General features: G+C 59.1%; 1 protein-coding gene and 1 pseudogene across 2 annotated transcripts in view; one reads left to right on the forward strand and one right to left on the reverse strand.

Moving 5' to 3' along the window:
* LOC147096290 (zinc-binding protein A33-like) overlaps positions 1-4,658 on the reverse strand; it is a 45,367-nt pseudogene extending 40,709 nt beyond the window's left edge. The window contains exons 1-5 of the transcript XR_015074601.1: positions 3,713-4,658; positions 3,528-3,623; positions 3,203-3,436; positions 2,035-2,057; positions 1,822-1,937 (exon numbers count right to left, since the gene is read on the reverse strand). The product of XR_015074601.1 is annotated as a zinc-binding protein A33-like (transcript). The remainder of the gene's footprint in view (positions 1-1,821; positions 1,938-2,034; positions 2,058-3,202; positions 3,437-3,527; positions 3,624-3,712) is intronic.
* The window catches only part of LOC147096288 (zinc-binding protein A33-like), a 329,518-nt gene that overhangs the window by 284,089 nt on the left and 35,449 nt on the right, over positions 1-9,980 (forward strand). The gene's annotated exons all lie outside the window — the stretch shown is intronic.

Genomic DNA, 9,980 nt, shown 5'->3' on the forward strand with positions numbered 1-9,980 from the left:
TCACTCATTATTTCCTAGTTTTCAAGCTCGTTTAAAGGGGTCTTAATACAGATTATTCTGTAAAAAGCCAATGTATATTTAGCGTATTAGGGGACAAACACCTAACTGGATGAAGAACACATCCCGCAGATGGAGTGAGGAAACGAGCTGCCACAGGGGAAAAGGTAAGGAAGGGCAGTGAATAAATAATTCAAGGGAAAAAGTAGAGGAAAAAAAAGAGGATGAAGCAGCTGTGGTCCACAACTCGATCAGTCTGAACAGCAGCCTGGACAGGAACTCAAACAAAACTGGTACAATCGGGCAGGCCCCAGATTCAGAGACACCCCCAAGAGGAAAAGACACCCTGGAGACAGCAAACCGACATCACCCTGAATACAGTCCATCAATCAAATTATATCCACAAATCTCAACAGACTCCAGCACATAATCAGACAAAACAAAACTGACCGACATAAAAGAACAGGTGGATGCTCCATTTCTACAGGAGATCCTCCTCACCACCCTCAGAACACACCAAGTTTGTGAGTGAGTGGGTGGGACCAATGCTGGCCACTTTCTACTGACCCAAGAGCAGAGGATAGTCACACTAATCAACAGGAACCTTCCCATTACTCTGAGACACGCATTCCTGGAGAAGGAGGCCGCTCCATCCTAAAGAACCTCGAATAACAGGAGAACCCAAAGTGAAGCTTCAGTTCTGTGTCCTGAATGAGGTGTCCGCACATTCCCCACATCAGCAATCCTCACACTCGCCCCACGTATGGACAGCACAGTAACCATGACTGGAGACCTAAACTGTGCTCTTCACTCCCAACGGGACAAGCTTCCAGTGGACACAGGGCACTAGGACAAGCAGCCGGAGCAATGTGGGAAAAATAGTGACCTGGTCCCACGCCAACTAATAGCTCGCCTACCGAGTTTTACAAGGTCCTAATCGCGGAACTTACTCTCCCGCTACTGAAACCCCGCACTATGTGCTGGAGACAAGGACACAGACACACTTAACTTAGTCACAATCATGTTAATACATATGAGCAGAAAGGTCACCACCATTGCTCATCGTAGAAAATTAAATCCCTCCTCAATGCGGACAAGAAAATATTGGCCAATATCTTAACCTCCAGATATCTCCGGCCTGGTCCATGCAAAAAAATAGGCTTCATACGGGGCCGCACGTGGAGGCAAAGCACCAGCGGTTATTCAATGTGATGCACCATTGTCATACCTCTACCCTGAAACTCTCCCTGGATGTATAAGCCATAATTGTCTAGGGCGAGTGGAATGATTCAAGGCAATTGAGAGAATAAGCCTCGGTGACACGTTCAGCAATCCAGTGCTTACTCGCAGGTCCACAGTGAGCACCAGCTAACTCTATACCCCTCACCACTCCTCCCTCAACAGGCAGAGAAAGCCTCGCTCCCAGGCTTCCTGTCCTGACCTTGGTCACGGACATGAGTTTGACACACAAGATGGAGATGGATCAGGAGATGAGTATTGTAGAGGAGGAAAGGTTCAGCTGGGAAGGGCGGTGTTTCCTGTTGCTGAAGTGTGCAAAGTATCGATGGGTTCTGGAGGCTGTGGTTCATCTGAGGGTCCCTGTGTTGGTCATGTTCGGGGAGCTGGCACTTTCAGCTGACCAGTCGATGCTTTTTAGAACATAGATTTGGTGCGTGAATAACACTAACTCCATCCAGGCCCGCTTTTAACCGCGTTCCTTAGCAACTACTTAGTTCTAAAAGATACTATCTATGATATTTTATGTATAACGAATCAAATTATGAGAGATATAAATCAGGCCAAAGGAACTGATATGAGTTTTACCGGGGTTAATGGAATCCAGCATTTCACTCCACACTGCGTACGGTAAAGGGCCGTTGAATTTTTCGATAGTCAGGGCGGTATCTACTAATGTCAGTATATTATCGTCCTCACTAATCCTGCAAATATCAAACAATTGGTTATAAATTGACCATAAACACTTTTCTGAGCTATTTTACCAAACTGTGCAGAGTTTCAGTAAAGAGCATGGCCTACCTCATCTTCTGACGAGTTTCTTCCTGAAATAAATAAAACACAATCTGAGTTGACAGAGACCGAGCGTCTATATCGGGACAGCAGAAATTACACCCAGATTGTTACAAGCTGCTGATAATTCCCAATTCTCACTGCTGCCCACACACAGGTAGAAAGAGGATATTACAAAAAGGATATCGAAGCACAGGAGAACGTATAAAAGAGATTTACAAGAATGATACCAGAACTGCGAGGGTACAACTAACAGGAAAGAGTGAACAGGAAAGATTATTCTCTAGAAAAGGGAAGACTGAGAGGAGACCTGAGCGAGGTCTTTAACATTATGAAAGGATTCGATGGGGCAGATGTAGAGAAGATGTTTCCACTTGTGGGGAGTCTAAAGCAAGGGGTCATAAATATAAGAGAGTCAGTAATGAATCCAAAGGAGAATTGAGGAGAAATCTCTTTACTCAGAGAGTGTTTAGAATGTGGAACTCGCTACCACAAGTTGAGGTGAATAGCACCGATGTATTTAAAAGGGAGCGAGATCAGTACATGAGGGAGAAAGGAACAGAAGGATATATTGATAGGGTGAGATGAAGTAAGGTGGGAGGAGGCTCGTGTGGAGCATAAACACTGACATTGATCTGATGGGCCGAATGGCCGGTCTCTGTGCTGTAAAATTCTGTGTAATTCTATGAGCGGCATATTTGAAAACAGGCCATCAGAAATTACACGAAAAATTAAATGCTTCTGATAGAAACAGGATATAGTTGAAAAATCTTATTAGAGTATCAGATACTAGAAATCAACATCAGTGTCACTCACAGACACAGTGCCTCTCACACCCACCCTACCAGACACACCCACACACTCACAACACGGGACTGGAACTGGATTGGAATCTGAGTTTCAGGAGATTATTAAACTTGGGCACCACAGAAATAATTACAGACTAAATATCAAGATCACGCCCCGGGGAGGTTGCAGGTATTCCCGGGATCCTGTAGATATTGTGGGAGGCCGATTAGTTCGGTGACAATCGCAGCTCCGCCCCGGATAGACAAAACAATCGATCGGTTTAAATCAGTGACGAATTATTGGGAAAATGCTGCATTTATGTCAAAATTCTCGCCCTCATTTTGTGACTGTGAAGATTCACTGAACTAAACTGAAATATAATCCTCACCTTCAGAAATGTCAGCTCGTCTTTTTGCTCCATCTGTTTCTGCAACTTTGAGAGTTTCTCCTGAATAGAATTTAAATTCTCTTGAATCTGTCGAAGATTTTCCTCCATTGTTTCTAGAATCTTCCCCTCTTGTTCCCTGAGATCTCTGATTAAACGCTGCTCTTTCTCACTGAGAATCTGGTGCATTTTAGCGAACTCGGATGTGATGCGGGTCTGCAGACTGCTCGACTGTTCCTACCAAATGAAATGTGAAAAATAATACTTTATCCGCAATAAAACCAAAAAAAAACGAATCAAATTTGAAAATCAGCACAGGGCGATTTACCCTAATTTCAGAAATCTTCTGTTTCTGCCGCCGCTCCGTGTCTAGAACCGCCGATTTCTTCTCTGTGAGAGAATCTAAGGAAGATTTCAGCTGATCCTGGGATTGGGAGAGAAAATCACAGAATAAAAGTGTTAGACCATGAAAATGTGATAAATTAATCAGGTGATCAAACCTGTTCCTTTTACCTTGTAGATTCCAACAGCTTCTTTAATGGGCATGAAGTTGTGAGATTTGTGTTCCCGCGCATCTCTACAAACCAGACAGATCAATTTCTGGTCAGTTTCACAAAACAGCTTCAGTTCTTCCTGATGTTCCTCACAGTGAAGTTTACTTTCCTTCTCTTTCGGATTCAGCTTTAATTTTCGAGCTTTCTCGGCCAGATTCGCTAAGGCCCGACTGACTCTGAGGTTTATTTCCGGAAACTCCTCTCTACATTCCGGGCAGGAGTTTGTCTCCTTCTTTTCCCAACACTGTGTGATACAGGAGCGGCAGAAGTTGTGCCCACACTCCAGTGAAACCGGGTCGGTGAAGAAATCCAGACAAATGGGACAGTTTAAATCCTCTGTGAAACTCTCCGCCTGGTGTCTGGAAGCCATGATCAGTTTCAGTCCTTCCTGATTGAAACTGCTGGTGTGGTGTTTCCGTGGGCGGAGCCTCCCCGGTTCCCAGTCTGAGATCACTCGTGTATCCCGGGAACTGCTGCTCACAGCGGGATGGAATAGTGTCGGATTTACAAGGAGAAAAAACAGGCCCTGACTTTTCAGGCTGCGCCCATCACCCGCCCGAGAGTCAAATGGGCATTTTACTGAGGCTGGGAAAACGGAGAGGGAAAAGGGCGGAGCCGAGTTTCCGGGGCGGGGCACTCCCGGGGAAGCGGATTGGCCGGACCGCCTGTCACTCAGAGTGAGGGGCGGGTTCTCGGGGCGGGGCCTCAGTGGGAGTCGGACGCGGAGCTCGGGCAGTGAGTTGGGGCCGAGCGGCAGTGACGCCGAGCTGGTCTCGGCCAGTTGGAGCGGCTCACGGCGGCCGCCGGCTGGTTTTATTCTCGGGGGTTGATTTCAAACTTTGGATTCTTGTTGTTTGGTGAGCGAGCTGGACAGTCGCTTCTTCACCGATAACCTGCTGACCAGAGAGGACTGGGGTGAGGAGGAGGGACTGGGGTGAGGAGGAGGAGGGACTGGGGTGAGGAGGAGGAGGAGGAGGGACTGGGGTGAGGAGGAGGAGGGACTGGGGTGAGGAGGAGGAGGGTGAGGAGGAGGGTGAGGAGGAGGGGGGACTGGGGTGAGGAGGAGGAGGGTGAGGAGGAGGGGGGACTGGGGTGAGGAGGAGGAGGGTGAGGAGGAGGGTGAGGAGGAGGAGGAGGAGGGTGAGGAGGAGGGGGGACTGGGGTGAGGAGGAGGAGGGTGAGGAGGAGGGGGGACTGGGGTGAGGAGGAGGAGGGTGAGGAGGAGGGGGGACTGGGGTGAGGAGGAGGGGGGACTGGGGTGAGGAGGAGGGTGAGGAGGAGGGGGGACTGGGGTGAGGAGGAGGGTGAGGAGGAGGGTGAGGAGGAGGGGGGACTGGGGTGAGGAGGAGGGGGGACTGGGGTGAGGAGGAGGATGGAATGGGGTGAGGAGGAGGATGGAATGGGGTGAGGAGGAGGGGGGACTGGGGTGAGGAGGAGGGGGGACTGGGGTGAGGAGGAGGGGGGACTGGGGTGAGGAGGAGGGGGGACTGGGGTGAGGAGGAGGGGGGACTGGGGTGAGGAGGAGGGTGAGGAGGAGGGGGGACTGGGGTGAGGAGGAGGGTGAGGAGGAGGGGGGACTGGGGTGAGGAGGAGGGGGGACTGGGGTGAGGAGGAGGGTGAGGAGGAGGGGGGACTGGGGTGAGGAGGAGGGTGAGGAGGATGGGGGACTGGGGTGAGGAGGAGGGTGAGGAGGAGGGGGGACTGGGGTGAGGAGGAGGGGGGACTGGGGTGAGGAGGAGGGGGGACTGGGGTGAGGAGGAGGGGGGACTGGGGTGAGGAGGAGGGGGGACTGGGGTGAGGAGGAGGGGGGACTGGGGTGAGGAGGAGGGTGAGGAGGAGGGGGGACTGGGGTGAGGAGGAGGAGGGTGAGGAGGAGGGGGGACTGGGGTGAGGAGGAGGGGGGACTGGGGTGAGGAGGAGGGTGAGGAGGAGGGGGGACTGGGGTGAGGAGGAGGGTGAGGAGGAGGGGGGACTGGGGTGAGGAGGAGGGTGAGGAGGAGGGTGAGGAGGAGGGGGGACTGGGGTGAGGAGGAGGGTGAGGAGGAGGGGGGACTGGGGTGAGGAGGAGGGTGAGGGACTGGGGTGAGGAGGAGGAGGGGGGACTGGGGTGAGGAGGAGGAGGGGGGACTGGGGTGAGGAGGAGGAGGGGGGACTGGGGTGAGGAGGAGGAGGGGGGACTGGGGTGAGGAGGAGGAGGGACGGGGGAGGAGGAGGAGGGACTGGGGTGAGGAGGAGGGACTGGGGTGAGGAGGAGGAGGAGCGACTGGGGTGAGGAGGAGGAGGAGGGACTGGGGTGAGGAGGAGGAGGAGGGACTGTGGTGAGGAGGAGGAGGAGGAGGAGGGACTGGGGTGAGGAGGAGGAGGGACTGGGGTGAGGAGGAGGAGGGACTGGGGTGAGGAGGAGGAGGAACTGGGGTGAGGAGGAGGAGGAGGGACTGGGGTGAGGAGGAGGAGGAGGAGGAGGAACTGGGGTGAGGAGGGGGGACTGGGAGGAGGAGGAGGGGGGACTGGGGTGAGGAGGGTGAGGAGGAGGAGGAGGAGGGACTGAGGTGAGGAGGAGGAGGAGGGACTGAGGTGAGGAGGAGGAGGAGGAGGAGGGACTGGGGTGAGGAGGAGGAGGAGGGGGGACTGGGGTGAGGAGGAGGAGGAGGGGGGACTGGGGTGAGGTGGAGGAGGAGGGACTGGGGTGAGGAGGAGGAGGAGGAGGGACTGGGGTGAGGAGGAGGAGGAGGGACTGGGGTGAGGAGGAGGAGGTGGAGGAGGGACTGGGGTGAGGAGGAGGAGGTGGAGGAGGGACTGGGGTGAGGAGGAGGAGGAGGAGGAGGGACTGGGGTGAGGAGGAGGAGGAGGGACTGGGGTGAGGAGGAGGAGGAGGAGGAGGAGGGACTCCGGTGAGGAGGAGGAGGAGGAGGGACTGGGGTGAGGAGGAGGAGGAGGAGGAGGAGGGACTGTGGTGAGGAGGAGGAGGAGGGACTGGGGTGAGGAGGAGGAGGAACTGGGGTGAGGAGGAGGAGGAGGGACTGGGGTGAGGAGGAGGAGGAGGGACTGGGGTGAGGAGGGGGGACTGGGAGGAGGAGGAGGGGGGACTGGGGTGAGGAGGAGGAGGAGGAGGGACTGGGGTGAGGAGGAGGAGGGACTGGGGTGAGGAGGAGGAGGAGGGGGGACTGGGGTGAGGAGGAGGAGGAGGGGGGACTGGGGTGAGGAGGAGGAGGAGGGACTGGGGTGAGGAGGAGGAGGAGGAGGGACTCCGGTGAGGAGGAGGAGGAGGAGGGACTGGGGTGAGGAGGAGGAGGAGCAGGAGGAGGGACTGTGGTGAGGAGGAGGAGGAGGAGGAGGGACTGGGGGGAGGAGGAGGGACTGGGGTGAGGAGGAGGAGGAACTGGGGTGAGGAGGAGGAGGAGGGACTGGGGTGAGGAGGAGGAGGAGGAGGGACTGGGGTGAGGAGGGGGGACTGGGAGGAGGAGGAGGGGGGACTGGGGTGAGGAGGAGGAGGAGGAGGGACTGGGGTGAGGAGGAGGAGGGACTGGGGTGAGGAGGAGGAGGAGGGGGGACTGGGGTGAGGAGGAGGAGGAGGGGGGACTGGGGTGAGGAGGAGGAGGAGGGGGGACTGGGGTGAGGAGGAGGAGGGGGGACTGGGGTGAGGAGGAGGAGGGGGTACTGGGGTGAGGAGGAGGAGGGGGGACTGGGGTGAGGAGGAGGAGGAGGAGGGGGGACTGGGGTGAGGAGGAGGAGGAGGGGGGACTGGGGTGAGGAGGAGGAGGGGGGACTGGGGTGAGGAGGAGGAGGGGGGACTGGGGTGAGGAGGAGGAGGGGGGACTGGGGTGAGGAGGAGGAGGGGGGACTGGGGTGAGGAGGAGGAGGGGGGACTGGGGTGAGGAGGAGGAGGGGGGGACTGGGGTGAGGAGGAGGGGGGACTGGGGTGAGGAGGAGGAGGAGGGGGGACTGGGGTGAGGAGGAGGAGGAGGGACTGGGGTGAGGAGGAGGAGGAGGGGGACTGGGGTGAGGAGGAGGAGGAGGGGGGACTGGGGTGAGGAGGAGGAGGAGGAGGGGGGACTGGGGTGAGGAGGAGGAGGGGGGACTGGGGTGAGGAGGAGGAGGGGGGACTGGGGTGAGGAGGAGGAGGGGGGACTGGGGTGAGGAGGAGGAGGAGGAGGGGGGACTGGGGTGAGGAGGAGGAGGAGGGGGGACTGGGGTGAGGAGGAGGAGGAGGGGGGACTGGGGTGAGGAGGAGGAGGGGGGACTGGGGTGAGGAGGAGGAGGGGGGACTGGGGTGAGGAGGAGGAGGGGGGACTGGGGTGAGGAGGAGGAGGGGGGACTGGGGTGAGGAGGAGGAGGGGGGACTGGGGTGAGGAGGAGGGGTGACTGGGGTGAGGAGGAGGAGGAGGGGGGACTGGGGTGAGGAGGAGGAGGGGGGACTGGGGTGAGGAGGAGGAGGGGTACTGGGGTGAGGAGGAGGAGGGGGGGACTGGGGTGAGGAGGAGGAGGAGGGGGGACTGGGGTGAGGAGGAGGAGGAGGGGGGACTGGGGTGAGGAGGAGGAGGGGGGACTGGGGTGAGGAGGAGGAGGGGGGACTGGGGTGAGGAGGAGGAGGGGGGACTGGGGTGAGGAGGAGGAGGGGGGACTGGGGTGAGGAGGAGGAGGGGTGACTGGGGTGAGGAGGAGGAGGAGGGGGGACTGGGGTGAGGAGGAGGAGGGACGACTGGGGTGAGGAGGAGGAGGGGGTACTGGGGTGAGGAGGAGGAGGAGGAGGGGGGACTGGGGTGAGGAGGAGGAGGAGGGGGGACTGGGGTGAGGAGGAGGAGGAGGGGGACTGGGGTGAGGAGGAGGAGGAGGGGGGACTGGGGTGAGGAGGAGGAGGGGGGACTGGGGTGAGGAGGAGGAGGGGGGGACTGGGGTGAGGAGGAGGAGGGCGGACTGGGGTGAGGAGGAGGAGGGGGGACTGGGGGTGAGGAGGAGGAGGGGGGGACTGGGGTGAGGAGGAGGAGGGGGGACTGGGGTGAGGAGGAGGAGGGGGGGACTGGGGTGAGGAGGAGGAGGAGGGGGGACTGGGGTGAGGAGGAGGAGGAGGGGGGACTGGGGTGAGGAGGAGGAGGAGGGGGGACTGGGGTGAGGAGGGGAGGGGAGGAGGGGGGGACTGGGGTGAGGAGGAGGAGGAGGGGGGGACTGGGGTGAGGAGGAGGAGGGGGGACTGGGGTGAGGAGGAGGAGGGGGACTGGGGTGAGGAGGAGGAGGGGGGACTGGGGTGAGGAGGAGGAGGAGGGGGGACTGGGGTGAGGAGGAGGAGGAGGGGGGGACTGGGGTGAGGAGGAGGAGGAGGGGGGACTGGGGTGAGGAGGAGGAGGAGGGGGGACTGGGGTGAGGAGGAGGAGGGGGGACTGGGGTGAGGAGGAGGAGGGGGGACTGGGGTGAGGAGGAGGAGGGGGGGACTGGGGTGAGGAGGGAGGAGGGGGGACTGGGGTGAGGAGGAGGAGGGGGGACTGGGGTGAGGAGGAGGAGGGGGGACTGGGGTGAGGAGGAGGAGGGGGGACTGGGGTGAGGAGGAGGGGGGACTGGGGTGAGGAGGAGGGGAGGAGGGGGGACTGGGGTGAGGAGGAGGAGGGGGGACTGGGGTGAGGAGGAGGAGGGGGGACTGGGGTGAGGAGGAGGAGGGGGGACTGGGGTGAGGAGGAGGAGGGGGGACTGGGGTGAGGAGGAGGAGGGGGGACTGGGGTGAGAGAGGAGGGGGGACTGGGGTGAGGAGGAGGAGGGGGGACTGGGGGTGAGGAGGAGGAGGGGGGACTGGGTGAGGAGGAGGAGGGGGGACTGGGGTGAGGAGGAGGAGGGGGGACTGGGGTGAGGAGGGAGGAGGGGGGACTGGGGTGAGGAGGAGGAGGGGGGACTGGGGTGAGGAGGAGGAGGGGGGACTGGGGTGAGGAGGAGGAGGGGGGGACTGGGGTGAGGAGGAGGAGGGGGGACTGGGGTGAGGAGGAGGAGGGGGGGACTGGGGTGAGGAGGAGGAGGGGGGACTGGGGTGAGGAGGAGGAGGGGGGACTGGGGTGAGGAGGAGGAGGGGGGGACTGGGGTGAGGAGGAGGAGGGGGACTGGGGTGAGGGGGGGACTGGGGTGGGGTGGTGGTGGGTGGGGAACCTGGGTGGGGGGGGGAGGTGAGGGGGGGACTGGGGAGCTGGGGGGTGGGGGACTGGGGTGAGGAGGAGGATGGGCGGACTGGGGTGAGGAGGAGGAGGGGG

Source organism: Somniosus microcephalus, unplaced genomic scaffold, assembly GCF_052327205.1.
Source record: "Somniosus microcephalus isolate GS21.2 unplaced genomic scaffold, FLI_Smic_1.0 unresolved_chr1, whole genome shotgun sequence".
NCBI classification, from domain to species: domain Eukaryota; kingdom Metazoa; phylum Chordata; class Chondrichthyes; order Squaliformes; family Somniosidae; genus Somniosus; species Somniosus microcephalus.